Here is a 17,227-nt window from a genome sequence, read left to right on the forward strand (position 1 = left end):
ACTCCTATGTACAAGAATATAACTACTATAATACTACCTCCTATGTACAAGAATATAACTACTATAATACTGCTCCTATGTACAAGAATATAACTACTATAATACTGCTCCCTATGTACAAGAATATAACTACTATAATACTACTCCTATGTACAAGAATATAACTACTATAATACTACTCCTCTGTACAAGAATATAACTACTATAATACTGCTCCTATGTACAAGAATATAACTACTATACTACTCCTATGTACAAGAATATAACTACTATAATACTACCTCCTATATACAAGAATATAACTACTATAATACTACTCCTATGTACAAGAATATAACTACTATAATACTACTCCTATGTACAAGAATATAACTACTATAATACTACTCCTATGTACAAGAATATAACTACTATAATACTACCTCCTATGTACAAGAATATAACTACTATAATACTACCTCCTATGTACAAGAATATAACTACTATAATACTACTCCTATATACAAGAATATAACTACTATAATACTGCTCCTATGTACAAGAATATAACTACTATAATACTACTCCTATGTACAAGAATATAACTACTATAATACTACTCCTATGTACAAGAATATAACTACTATAATACTGCTCCTATGTACAAGAATATAACTACTATAATACTGCTCCTATGTACAAGAATATAACTACTATAATACTACTCCTATGTACAAGAATATAACTACTATAATACTGCTCCTATGTACAAGAATATAACTACTATAATACTGCCTCCTATGTACAAGAATATAACTACTATAATACTACTCCTATGTACAAGAATATAACTACTATAATACTACTCCTATGTACAAGAATATAACTACTATAATACTACCTCCTATGTACAAGAATATAACTACTATAATACTACTCCTATGTACAAGAATATAACTACTATAATACTAACTCCTATATACAGGAATATAACTACTATAATACTACTCCTATGTACAAGAATATAACTACTATAATACTGCTCCTATGTACAAGAATATAACTACTATAATACTACCTCCTATGTACAAGAATATAACTACTATAATACTACTCCTATGTACAAGAATATAACTACTATAATACTACTCCTATGTACAAGAATATAACTACTATAATACTACCTCCTATGTACAAGAATATAACTACTATAATACTGCTCCTATGTACAAGAATATAACTACTATAATACTACTCCTATGTACAAGAATATAACTACTATAATACTAACTCCTATATACAGGAATATAACTACTATAATACTACTCCTATGTACAAGAATATAACTACTATAATACTGCTCCTATGTACAAGAATATAACTACAATAATACTACTCCTATGTACAAGAATATAAGTACTATAATACTGCTCCTATGTACAAGAATAAAACTACTATAATACTACTCCTATGTACAAGAATATAACTACTATAATACTACTCCTATGTACAAGAATATAACTACTATAATACTACTCCTATGTACAAGAATATAACTACTATAATACTGCTCCTATGTACAAGAATATAACTACTATAATACTACTCCTATGTACAAGAATATAACTACTATAATACTACTCCTATGTACAAGAATATAACTACTATAATACTAACTCCTATATACAGGAATATAACTACTATAATACTACTCCTATGTACAAGAATATAACTACTATAATACTACTCCTATGTACAAGAATATAACTACTATAATATTACTCCTATGTACAAGAATATAACTACTATAATACTACTCCTATGTACAAGAATATAACTACTATAATACTACCTCCTATGTACAAGAATATAACTACTATAATACTGCCCCCCTATGTACAAGAATATAACTATTATAATACTACTCCTATGTACAAGAATATAACTACTATAATACTACTCCCTATGTACAAGAATATAACTACTATAATACTACTCCTATGTACAAGAATATAACTACTATAATACTACTCCCTATGTACAAGAATATAACTACTATAATACTGCTCCTATGTACAAGAATATAACTACTATAATACTACTCCTATGTACAAGAATATAACTACTATAATACTGCTCCTATGTACAAGAATATAACTACTATAATACTACTCCTATGTACAAGAATATAACTACTATAATACTGCTCCTATGTACAAGAATATAACTACTATAATACTACTCCTAAATACAAGAATATAACTACTATAATACTACCTCCTATGTACAAGAATATAACTACTATAATACTACCTCCTATGTACAAGAATATAACTACTATAATACTGCTCCTATGTACAAGAATATAACTACTATAATACTACTCCTATGTACAAGAATATAACTACTATAATACTGCTCCTATGTACAAGAATATAACTACTATAATACTACTCCTATGTACAAGAATATAATTACTATAATACTACTCCTATGTACAAGAATATAACTACTATAATACTACTCCTATGTACAAGAATATAACTACTATAATACTACTCCTATGTACAAGAATATAACTACTATAATACTACTCCCTATGTACAAGAATATAACTACTATAATACTACTCCTATGTACAAGAATATAACTACTATAATACTGCTCCTATGTACAAGAATATAACTACTATAATACTACTCCTATGTACAAGAATATAATTACTATAATACTACTCCTATGTACAAGAATATAACTACTATAATACTGCTCCTATGTACAAGAATATAACTACTATAATACTACTCCTATGTACAAGAATATAACTACTATAATACTACTCCTATGTACAAGAATATAACTACTATAATACTACTCCTATGTACAAGAATATAACTACTATAATACTACTCCCTATGTACAAGAATATAACTACTATAATACTACTCCTATGTACAAGAATATAACTACTATAATACTACCTCCTAGCTGTGAGGACGTGTTTTTGTAGCTCTCCTGAGGCTCCTGATGTCTGGAGATAGCCCAGGGCGGGGCCGCCCTGGGTGGGGAAGTTCCCCTGCCAAGGCCCAGGCTCCAAGGCCTTCTCTGGGAAGCAATTCCCAGACAACTAAAAAAATGGATGGAAATCCTAAAGTCCCCAGTAATGGGAATCGTGTCCAGTGTGTCAGCAGTCCTAGTGCAGCAAGCCAAGATGGGAAGAAAGTTGTAAAGGAAGAAGTAACGGAAGCAAGCAGTAGTACGGTGCAACAACCAAGCAAAATGGTTGAATGTAAGGAGCAAACTTTGCAGCCTGTGCAGACTCCATTGCAGGTTGCAGGTGTCCAGTCCACCCCACCCTCCTGCAGACAGAGGAGAACATCCCTGGAGAAGCAGACCATGCAGGAGAACATGCAGCAGTCTGTTTTGGTACGGTCTGAGCGGACAAGATCTGGAAGCGGTAACTACAAAAATGTAGTGAAGGCAGTGGAGGAGATCAAAGGGAGACCAGCGGGGAAGCTTCAAGGTACCAGCAGTACAGTCACTGGAAATAAACTGGGACATAGTCCCCAGTCTGGACATTGTGGGCCCATGGCAGTGACAACAGCCGTAGCATGTCAGAAATCACAGGCTACACCAACCAGAAGCCATACTGGGGGTAACCAACCTGCAAAGCTTTCCAACAATGCACAGACTGTCACAGCTACTGAGCGAGCACCAGAACTGCGCCTGGCAGATGAGATACCAGCACTGGTCAAGCGACTGGAGACATTGAAGGCCAGTAAAATATATCTGCAGAGACAGATTGAATGTGCGTATAATCTAAAAAAGTCTGCATGCCCTGAGAAACTGGTGTTACTGGACAGGAAGCTGAGCGCACTGGCGAAAGAGCTCGCCGAGAACGTACGGGAGACCGAGACTGTACTGGAGCAAATGGGACCGGTGGGAGAATCATACAGAAACCAGCAGCGGTTCCAGGAATACCAGAAGTCACCATCACCTTGTGCTAAAGCTGGGTCTGAACCCTCTCAAGGTGGCAGCCAGCAGTCCCATGTAAAACCAGTTCTGCAGCCAGCAAGTTTCCCTTTTAAGGAAGGGAATTTGTACGGGAAAGCGACCAGTGTTCAGCAACAGCAAAAACCTGCAGCAGTTCTCAGCAAGGCACCACAAGTCCCAGCAACCAGCACTTTGCAACCAGGTCATGGACCCCTGCCTAATGGTAATGAAGTAGCAGCTGTGCAGACACCACAAGTCCCAGGAGACAAGTCATTGCAGCAGGACTATGGACTCTTACCTGAAGGTACTGGGGGAGTAACATATTTGGGGTTACAGGTTGTGGACTCTGTTGTGCAGGACTCTGCTGCCGCTGACTGTAGTGGTAATATGGACTCTGCTATGCAGGACTCTGCTGCCGCTGACTATAATACTAATATGGACTCTGCTGTGCAGGACTCTGCTGCCGCTGATTGTCTGACTAATGTGCCTGATATTATGGATATTCCTGTATGTGATAACGGCCCAGCAGGGGAAGGTGTTTCTGGGGGGGATCCTTCACGATCTATGGCGTCAGACCCCTCTGCAGTCCAGTCTCTGGAGTCTGGTGATATTGCAGACATAGAGGTTGATGGTGGGGCGGACACAGGACAGTCCAGTGTGCAGGACTTTCCCCCTCTGGATACTCGCACAGTAGCAGAACCACATGGTACAGGTGCTCAGCAGCCCACACAGCGCCCACAAACACGCCAAGATGGCGGATCCGGCCGTACCTCCTCAGGGAATGCCTGGAGCCGCGGTGCTCCATCTTTTGCATCAAACTCCAATTATACAGGCCAGGCTTTCAGGAGGAGGAATGTAGTCAGGTTTAGGCACGGAGGTGCCAAGGAGGATCTGCCGGATAGGAGGTTTGTGGTCCGAGAGCTCCTATGTACCCAGATGGGCTTTGTGCCGACTGATATCCTGGCCGTCATAAACCTTCCTGACCGCCAGGGGTATGATGTTAGTTTTAAGCTGATGTCTGATCTGGACCGGTTCTGGGCCAATCTCACCAGGTTGAGAGATACGGAAGGTTGGGATAAGTTCAGTTTCATCCCCATCTCTAGGCCAGATACAGCCTCTGTCACAATTGTATTTTGGAATGAAGCCGTTCCCCCTCAGGACATAGTCATCTGGCTCAGGAGGCATTGTGACCTCATGTCCGATCTTAGTAAGAACAGGGATGAAGACGGGGTCTGGACCGGTGGGTGGAGGGTCCTGGTGAAGTTGCGTCAGCAGAACAACATAACCCAACATCTGCCCAATTCGTTCTTTATAGGCCGAGAAAAAGGGATCTGCTTCTATGCGGGTCAGCCTCGCCGGTGCTTCAAGTGTGGGAAGGCCGGCCATGTGGCCAGTGTATGCTCCATGGTAAAGTGTAGCCTATGTAGTGAAATGGGCCACGTGAGTGCCACATGCCAAAGCATTAGGTGTAACCTGTGCGGTCGGATCGGTCACCCCCACAGAGATTGTCCTGATGCCTGGCATAACATCTGTAAGGATAGCCCTGATGAGGACTTGCTGGCAGCGGCTGATGACATACAGGAGGAGGAGGAGGCGCTATTGTCAGGGTCAGTAGTCACGGAGGCGGAGCCTCAACCACATACAGGTGATACCACCCAAGACCGGGCCGAGTCAGGTCCCATTGAGACGACCATGGAGGTTGTCGAGCAGGTTGTACAACCCTCAGTGGTCGTCTCTTCTCCTGCCCGGTCATCCAACAATAATAAAAGGAGGAAGAAGGATAAAGCCAGCCGTAAGCCTGAGGGTGAGTGGACCACGGTAGAAAAGCCCACAAAGATGAGAGTAAGTAGTGCAGGCGAGGTCACTGCAACGGGGAATAGATTTAGTGTCCTATCAGAGTCAGACGGAGAAGCAGAACTAGACAGAGAACTCTCACGAATGATGGCGGAGTATGAGGATGAACCAGAGGGCGATCCCCCCACTAAGAGGAGACCCCACCGAGATGAGGGGCAGTCCGAATCAGACATGGAAACAGCTGGTCACCAGGACACCTCTGACTCTGATCTATGACAATGGGGCCCATCTCTCTGTTTCTCATATTCCTAGTTGTTCTGATGGCAGGTTTCTATCTTAAAGTTATCTCTAGTAATGTGAATAGCATCCGAGCAAGGAGGACAAGACACGCAGTGTATGAACATCTGAGATATCTTGATGCCGATGTCTATTTCTTACAAGAAACCCGTTTAAATACTTTAGGACTAATACGAGAAGCAGAGAGAGAATGGAAATCTGGCCCGTCCTTCTGGTCTCTGGCTGTGGAACCTTATGCCGGGGTTTCTATACTGTTTAACACCCCTGATGTCACCATACACAGATTCACTGAGGTTCTGATGGGGAGGTGCCTGGTTTTAGAAGTTACCATCCGAGGCAGAAGGCTCCGACTCATTAATATCTATGGTCCACCGCAGTCGGTGATGGAAAGGGCACGTCTGTTTGATGAAGTCAAGCAGTACTTGTTTACATCTGTTCCGGTAGTCATGGCAGGGGACTTCAATGCCACCATGTCATCCAGTGACAGACCTACTGGTCGGCCTCTCACCAGGGACTGCAAGGTCTTAAGCAGAATTATTTCACAGGCTGGTCTGTCTGATGTGTTTACTGAGGGTGGTAGGAAACCAAAATTCACTTACTCCTGCGCTGGTAGATGCAGTCGGATAGACTTAGCTCTGGTCAGTCCCGCTGAGCATGTTAGTGAGAAAAGTGAAAAGACAGTCCCTTATTCTGACCATCTGGCTTTGTATTTTTGCTTGGGCTCCACAAAACGCCCTGATATTGGGAGAGGCCTATGGAAGCTCAATTCCAGCCTCTTGGACGATGACTGTGTCCGGAGTTGTGTCCACTCTCTATTTCAGAACCAGCTTGAGAGAGTGGTGTTTTATGACAACATGGCAGACTGGTGGGAGGATGTCAAGGAGGAGATCAGATCCCTCTTAAGGAGACTGTCAGTTAAGAAGGGGAAGAGTAAGTATAGCCAGTATCTCAGGCTGCGGAAAGAATTAGAGTCACTCTATTCGGCGGGCGGGGATAACCAACAGAAGATTGACCGGCTGAAATCTGAGATCAGTCAGTATCAGTACCGCAGGTATACATCCCTGGTTCTTGAACGGGATTATGGGTCCTTAGGGGCTCCGGATCCTTTTGAGAATTGCAGGGAGCGGGTGGCAAATAAATCGGTCACAGGTCTCACTGACTCCCAGGGTGTTTTACAGGAGTCTCGGGAGGGTATCCTGGGGGTGGTGAGAACTTACTATGCTGACTTGTTTCAGAAGAAGGTTTTGGATAGAGAGAAGGTGGCTCAATTCTTGGAGGCAACTCCAGGTCCTGATACTAATGATTTGGACTTTTCTCCTTTGACAGCAGAGTTAACAGTGGAGGAGGTGAAAGAGGCCATAGATAAGTTACATCTGAAGAAGGCACCAGGTCCAGATGGGATTACAGCTGAGTTCTATAAGAAATTCCGAGACCTCTTGGCACCAATTCTCGTGGATGTATACAAAACTAGTCTAGAAAACCACCTGATGCCTCCATCCATGAGAGTGTCCTCCCTGATCCTGCTGTCTAAAGGTAAAGAGCCTAGTGACATCAAGAACTGGAGGCCGATTGCCCTCTTGAATGTCGATAGGAAGATTCTTGCAAAAATTCTGTTCTCTAGATTAGTTTGTTTGTCCCCGGCACTGTTGGCAGGCTCACAGTTTGGCACAGTTAAAGGGCGGAACATCTCTGGAGCAGTTATCTCGATAAGGGAGATGTTTGAGAGATGTAAAGCTCTGAGGTGTGGGAGATATGTTGTGAGTCTTGACCAGGCTAAGGCCTTTGACAGAGTAGACCATGAGTATCTATGGGCGACTTTGACAAAGTACGGTATTCCGGGACAATTTGTGGATTGGCTGAGAACTTTGTACCGTGAGGCGGAGAGCTTTCCTCTGATTAATGGTTGGCAGGGTGATGCTTTCAGGGTTGAGGCAGGGGTGAGACAAGGTTGCCCACTGAGTCCATTACTGTATGTGTTTGCCATAGACCCGTTTCTTAGGTCACTGCAGGAGTGTGATTTTCAGGGGGCGCCGGTCCCCCACTGCTTGCCCCTGAGAGTTGTTGCCTACGCGGATGATGTGACTGTGGTGATATCTGAGCCTCGTGAGGTGGAGATGTTGTCTGCAGCCATCAGAAGTTACTCAGAGGCCTCCGGGTCTCTTGTCAACCTTGAGAAGAGTCAAGCTCTCTGGACGGGTCATACTGGTCCTACATTTGATCTGCCGCAGTTTGCCCAGGCCTCCTCCTATATTAAGATCCTTGGGGTGAAATTCGGGAGGGATGATAATTGCAGACTAAATTGGGAAGAAAAGTTGGAATCCGGAAATGCAAAGGTTCAGCGATGGAAGAACTGGAGGCTGACCTATAGAGAAAGGGTTAAAATGTTGAAGACTTACCTGGTCCCTGTCTTCTTGTACGTCTCTGTTGTCTTTCCTTTGCCAGAATCTTTCTCCGCTAGGCTCTTTAGCCTGTTCTTCCAACTTTTGTGGGGGAACAGGTTGAACCCAGTAAAAAGAGGGATAACCTACCTACAGAGGAGAGAGGGTGGGCTGGATATGTTAAATCCAAGGGTGTTTTTTGACTCCATGTTTCTAAAAGTAAATTTTGGTTGCCTGGACTCAGATAACAGCTCCCTGTGGGTAAATAGTATCAGGGACTGGATATTGCCTTTTGCAGAATCCTGGGTGCGAGGCGGCAGCCTTAAGAGGGGTCGATCGACTCGTGACTACCTCCCCCAGTATCTGGACTATGGCATAAGGTGCCTGAAAAAATGGGGTATTGAAAAGACCTATCTGGTGAGTAAGACCAGGAGAGATCTATACACCAGGGTATGTAAGACCTTCTATTGTCTCCAGCCGGCATTGAGGGACTGTACATCTATAACCCTGCAGGATAGTCTGAGGCTCCTCACTGGTCTGAGGCTCCCTGCAAAGTTCTTTGACATTGCCTGGCTATCTCTGCATGGGAAACTTTTTGTAAGAGGCAACCTAAAACATCTCAGTGTGACAGATCGGGCATGTCCATTAGGTTGTCAGCAGGAGGAGACCATGGCACATTTTATATCAGAGTGCGGGGGAGGGCGAAAGATCTGGCAGGAAATATCCCGGAGGCTGAAAATTCCCCGATTACAATCACTCAAATACCCCGAAATCATATATGGCATCCCAACTAATATAGGTGACATTAACCGGGAGACCCTGTATATTATTATTACTGTCATCAAATATTATCACTGGCATACGAGGACCCAGGTGTCCCTACACAGAGAGCCCTTCCGTCATATGACCGCTGTCACGTATATCATGTCTGAACTGAGGTGGATAAAGTCTCTGGAGGTCAGAAAAAAGTCTGATAATGTAAAATTGTGGAGAAATGTATATATCGATTGCTGAATATTCTGATAACACTGCAAATAAGTCTGTTCATTTATTTATGGATTTATTTTTTTTTCCCCCTCTTTATCCTGCCAGCAATGGACTCTTAAGTTAAAGTGATTCTCATTTTTGTTATCTGACAGACATGTCTGATTTATGTTATATTATTATTATTATTATTATTAGTTATTAATTCTGCTGGAATGTAATGTATTTTTGTTTTGTTTTTACTAATAAAAATTACCTCCTATGTACAAGAATATAACTACTATAATACTGCTCCTATGTACAAGAATATAACTACTATAATACTACTCCTATGTACAAGAATATAACTACTATAATACTACTCCTATGTACAAGAATATAACTACTATAATACTACTCCTATGTACAAGAATATAACTACTATAATACTACTCCTATGTACAAGAATATAACTACTATAATACTACCTCCTATGTACAAGAATATAACTACTATAATACTACCTCCTATGTACAAGAATATAACTACTATAATACTGCTCCTATGTACAAGAATATAACTACTATAATACTACTCCTATGTACAAGAATATAACTACTATAATACTGCTCCTATGTACAAGAATATAACTACTATAATACTACTCCTATATACAAGAATATAACTACTATAATACTGCTCCTATGTACAAGAATATAACTACTATAATACTACCTCCTATGTACAAGAATATAACTACTATAATACTACCTCCTATGTACAAGAATATAACTACTATAATACTACTCCTATGTACAAGAATATAACTACTATAATACTACTCCTATGTACAAGAATATAACTACTATAATACTGCTCCTATATACAAGAATTTAACTACTATAATACTACTCCTATGTACAAGAATATAACTACTATAATACTACTCCTATGTACAAGAATATAACTACTATAATACTACTCCTATGTACAAGAATATAACTACTATAATACTACTCCTATATACAAGAATATAACTACTATAATACTGCTCCTATATACAAGAATATAACTACTATAATACTACTCCTATGTACAAGAATATAACTACTATAATACTGCTCCTATATACAAGAATATAACTACTATAATACTACTCCTATGTACAAGAATATAACTACTATAATACTACTCCTATGTACAAGAATATAACTACTATAATACTACTCCTATATACAAGAATATAAGTACTATAATACTACTCCTATATACAAGAATATAAGTACTATAATACTACTCCTATGTACAAGAATATAACTACTATAATAATACCTCCTATGTACAAGAATATAACTACTATAATACTGCTCCTATGTACAAGAATATAACTACTATAATACTACTCCTATGTACAAGAATATAACTACTATAATAATACCTCCTATGTACAAGAATATAACTACTATAATACTGCTCCTATGTACAAGAATATAACTACTATAATACTACTCCTATGTACAAGAATATAACTACTATAATACTGCTCCTATGTACAAGAATATAACTACTATAATACTGCTCCTATGTACAAGAATATAACTACTATAATAATACCTCCTATGTACAAGAATATAACTACTATAATACTACTCCCTATGTACAAGAATATAACTACTATAATACTACTCCTATGTACAAGAATATAACTACTATAATACTACTCCCTATGTACAAGAATATAACTACTATAATACTACTCCTATGTACAAGAATATAACTACTATAATACTACCTCCTATGTACAAGAATATAACTACTATAATACTGCTCCTATATACAAGAATATAACTACTATAATACTACTCCTATGTACAAGAATATAACTACTATAATACTACTCCTATGTACAAGAATATAACTACTATAATACTGCTCCTATATACAAGAATATAACTACTATAATACTACTCCTATGTACAAGAATATAACTACTATAATACTACTCCCTATGTACAAGAATATAACTACTATAATACTACTCCTATGTACAAGAATATAACTACTATAATACTGCTCCTATATACAAGAATATAACTACTATAATACTACTCCTATGTACAAGAATATAACTACTATAATACTACCTCCTATGTACAAGAATATAACTACTATAATACTACTCATATGTACAAGAATATAACTACTATAATATTACTCCTATGTACAAGAATATAAGTACTATAATACTACTCCTATGTACAAGAATATAACTACTATAATACTACTCCTATGTACAAGAATATAACTACTATAATACTACTCCTATGTACAAGAATATAACTACTATAATACTACTCCTATGTACAAGAATATAACTACTATAATACTACCTCCTATGTACAAGAATATAACTACTATAATACTACTCCTATGTACAAGAATATAACTACTATAATACTGCTCCTATATACAAGAATATAACTACTATAATACTACTCCTATGTACAAGAATATAACTACTATAATACTACTCCTATGTACAAGAATATAACTGCTATAATACTACTCCCTATGTACAAGAATATAACTACTATAATACTGCTCCTATATACAAGAATATAACTACTATAATACTACTCCTATGTACAAGAATATAACTACTATAATACTACTCCTATGTACAAGAATATAACTACTATAATACTACTCCTATGTACAAGAATATAACTACTATAATACTACTCCTATGTACAAGAATATAACTACTATAATACTACTCCTATGTACAAGAATATAACTACTATAATACTACCTCCTATATACAAGAATATAACTACTATAATACTACTCCTATGTACAAGAATATAACTGCTATAATACTACTCCCTATGTACAAGAATATAACTACTATAATACTGCTCCTATATACAAGAATATAACTACTATAATACTACTCCTATGTACAAGAATATAACTACTATAATACTACTCCTATGTACAAGAATATAACTACTATAATACTACTCCTATGTACAAGAATATAACTACTATAATACTACTCCTATGTACAAGAATATAACTACTATAATACTGCTCCTATATACAAGAATATAACTACTATAATACTACTCCTATGTACAAGAATATAACTACTATAATACTACTCCCTATGTACAAGAATATAACTACTATAATACTACTCCTATGTACAAGAATATAACTACTATAATACTGCTCCTATATACAAGAATATAACTACTATAATACTACTCCTATGTACAAGAATATAACTACTATAATACTACCTCCTATGTACAAGAATATAACTACTATAATACTACTCATATGTACAAGAATATAACTACTATAATATTACTCCTATGTACAAGAATATAAGTACTATAATACTACTCCTATGTACAAGAATATAACTACTATAATACTACTCCTATGTACAAGAATATAACTACTATAATACTACTCCTATGTACAAGAATATAACTACTATAATACTACTCCTATGTACAAGAATATAACTACTATAATACTACCTCCTATATACAAGAATATAACTACTATAATACTACTCCTATGTACAAGAATATAACTGCTATAATACTACTCCCTATGTACAAGAATATAACTACTATAATACTGCTCCTATATACAAGAATATAACTACTATAATACTACTCCTATGTACAAGAATATAACTACTATAATACTACTCCTATGTACAAGAATATAACTACTATAATACTACTCCTATGTACAAGAATATAACTACTATAATACTACTCCTATGTACAAGAATATAACTACTATAATACTACTCCTATGTACAAGAATATAACTACTATAATACTACTCCTATGTACAAGAATATAACTACTATAATACTACCTCCTATATACAAGAATATAACTACTATAATACTACTCCTATGTACAAGAATATAACTGCTATAATACTACTCCCTATGTACAAGAATATAACTACTATAATACTGCTCCTATATACAAGAATATAACTACTATAATACTACTCCTATGTACAAGAATATAACTACTATAATACTACTCCTATGTACAAGAATATAACTACTATAATACTACTCCTATGTACAAGAATATAACTACTATAATACTACTCCTATGTACAAGAATATAACTACTATAATACTACTCCTATGTACAAGAATATAACTACTATAATACTACCTCCTATATACAAGAATATAACTACTATAATACTTCTCCTATGTACAAGAATATAACTGCTATAATACTACTCCCTATGTACAAGAATATAACTACTATAATACTACTCCTATGTACAAGAATATAACTACTATAATACTGCTCCTATATACAAGAATATAACTACTATAATACTACTCCTATGTACAAGAATATAACTACTATAATACTGCTCCTATGTACAAGAATATAACTACTATAATACTGCTCCTATGTACAAGAATATAACTGCTATAATACTACTCCTATATACAAGAATATAACTACTATAATACTGCTCCTATGTACAAGAATATAACTACTATAATACTACTCCTATATACAAGAATATAACTACTATAATACTGCTCCTATGTACAAGAATATAACTACTATAATACTGCTCCTATGTACAAGAATATAACTACTATAATACTGCTCCTATGTACAAGAATATAACTACTATAATACTACTCCTATGTACAAGAATATAACTACTATAATACTACCACCTATGTACAAGAATATAACTACTATAATACTACCTCCTATGTACGAGAATATAACTACTATAATACTACCTCCTATGTACAAGAATATAACTGCTATAATACTACTCCTATATACAAGAATATAACTACTATAATACTGCTCCTATGTACAAGAATATAACTACTATAATACTACTCCTATATACAAGAATATAACTACTATAATACTACTCCTATGTACAAGAATATAACTACTATAATACTGCTCCTATGTACAAGAATATAACTGCTATAATACTACTCCTATATACAAGAATATAACTACTATAATACTGCTCCTATGTACAAGAATATAACTACTATAATACTACTCCTATATACAAGAATATAACTACTATAATACTGCTCCTATGTACAAGAATATAACTACTATAATACTGCTCCTATGTACAAGAATATAACTACTATAATACTGCTCCTATGTACAAGAATATAACTACTATAATACTACTCCTATGTACAAGAATATAACTACTATAATACCACTCCTATATACAAGAATATAACTACTATAATACTACTCCTATATACAAGAATATAACTGCTATAATACTGCTGATATGTACGTGTAATAGTTGGAGTAGTTGTCCTCTGGATATCTGGTGTTGATGTCTTGTGGCTGTTTCTGATCATTACTTGGAGGATTATAGATGAGATATAATCCAGGATCTGTCATCAGTAATCCGCCATCTTTCCGTAGTGTTTGTCTCTTGTCACATCATTCTCTGTATCTCGTGTAATAATCCGCAGACGCGCTCAGTTCTGGAGATGTCGCAGTGATAAGGATACAGAAGCCACCGCTATGACAAGGATGACGCTCGCTGTCTGTTACCATAACTGTATCCTCCTGTGATGATGAAGCAGAATCCCGGCGTTTATCTCCAGGACATCGTAATCTGACAGCGTCTTATTAATATTGCTGTGATTTATTATATGGCGGAATGGAGAATTGTTAAAAAATTTAACGGTGAAATGTGCAGAAGTGTATGAGACACATTGCACAGTACCACTTCTCCTCTCCTGTATATATGGACAGTGCACAGTACCACTTCTCCTCTCCTGTATATATGGACAGTGCACAGTACCACTTCTCCTCTCCTGTATATATGGACAGTGCACAGTACCACTTCTCCTCTCCTGTATATATAGACAGTGCACAGTACCACTTCTCTAGTCCTGTATATACGGACAGTGCACAGTACCACTTCTCTAGTCCTGTATATATGGACAGTGCACAGTACTACTTCTCTAGTCCTGTATATATGGACAGTGCACAGTACCACTTCTCTAGTCCTGTATATATGGGCAGTGCACAGTACCACTTCTCTAGTCCTGTATATATGGACAGTGCACAGTACCACTTCTCTAGTCCTGTATATATGGGCAGTGCACAGTACCACTTCTCTAGTCCTGTATATATGGACAGTGCACAGTACTACTTCTCTAGTCCTGTATATATGGACAGTGCACAGTACCAGTTCTCTAGTCCTGTATATATGGACAGTGCACAGTACCACTTCTCTAGTCCTGTATATATGGGCAGTGCACAGTACCACTTCTCTAGTCCTGTATATATGGACAGTGCACAGTACTACTTCTCTAGTCCTGTATATATGGACAGTGCACAGTACTACTTCTCTAGTCCTGTATATATGGACAGTGCACAGTACCAGTTCTCTAGTCCTGTATATACGGACAGTGCACAGTACCACTTCTCTAGTCCTGTATATATGGACAGTGCACAGTACTACTTCTCTAGTCCTGTATATATGGACAGTGCACAGTACCACTTCTCTAGTCCTGTATATACGGACAGTGCACAGTACCACTTCTCTAGTCCTGTATATATGGACAGTGCACAGTACTACTTCTCTAGTCCTGTATATATGGACAGTGCATAGTACCACTTCTCTAGTCCTGTATATACGGACAGTGCACAGTACCACTTCTCTAGTCCTGTATATATGGACAGTGCATAGTACCACTTCTCTAGTCCTGTATATACGGACAGTGCACAGTACCACTTCTCTAGTCCTGTATATACGGACAGTGCACAGTACCACTTCTCTAGTCCTGTATATATGGACAGTGCACAGTACTACTTCTCTTGTGTATGTACATGAGCACTGTGCTGAGAAGTTGTACTGTGCACACCTCCCTCTTCCCGGACGGCTCTCGCATTTATTACTGGAGAATTTCTATTTTCTGGCTCTTTAAGAATCAATCTCGGAGCAGAGACGGATTTGGCGTTGTCGGAGCGCGGTGTAGTCCTGTTATCATCCTTGTTACATGGCGTAATTGCTGCCATCTTAGTGCGACCCCTGTGACCCCGGCCCATCACCCGCAGGCGCCTCGCCCGTTATCGCTGACTGGAGATGGTCGCCAAATCGCCGACATGTGGAACGTAATGAGAAACGTGCAGGGAAGAAGGCGGTGTAAATATTCAGTGTGAGGACGTGACGCCAAGTGCGGAAAGAGCGGCGAGCTAAAATCGCACCTGGAGACTTCTCACAAGCGATGATTAGCGCCATTAGGAGCGCGGCGGGAAAAATCATGCCGGGAGGAAACGTCTCACAGGAAGGAAAACGTGAAAAAACCTGCGCAACGTGATTAACGGGATAATGGTACTGAACGGATGCCGAGAACAGGGGAAGTGGTACTGAGCATAACAGCCTAATAACAGGACAGGGGAAGTGGTACTGAGCATTACAGCCTAATAACAGGGGAAGTGGTACTGAGCATTACAGCCTAATAACAGGGGAAGTGGTACTGAGCATTACAGCCTAATAACAGGGGAAGTGGTACTGAGCATTACAGCCTAATAACAGGGGAAGTGGTACTGAGCATAACAGCCTAATAACAGGGGAAGTGGTACTGAGCATAACAGCCTAATAACAGGACAGAAGTGGTACTGAGCATAACAGCCTAATAACAGGGGAAGTGGTACTGAGCATTACAGCCTAATAACAGGGGAAGTGGTACTGAGCATTACAGCCTAATAACAGGGGAAGTGGTACTGAGCATAACAGCCTAA

The sequence above is a fragment of the Leptodactylus fuscus genome, unplaced genomic scaffold (genome assembly GCF_031893055.1).
Source record: "Leptodactylus fuscus isolate aLepFus1 unplaced genomic scaffold, aLepFus1.hap2 HAP2_SCAFFOLD_108, whole genome shotgun sequence".
In the NCBI taxonomy this organism is placed as follows: domain Eukaryota; kingdom Metazoa; phylum Chordata; class Amphibia; order Anura; family Leptodactylidae; genus Leptodactylus; species Leptodactylus fuscus.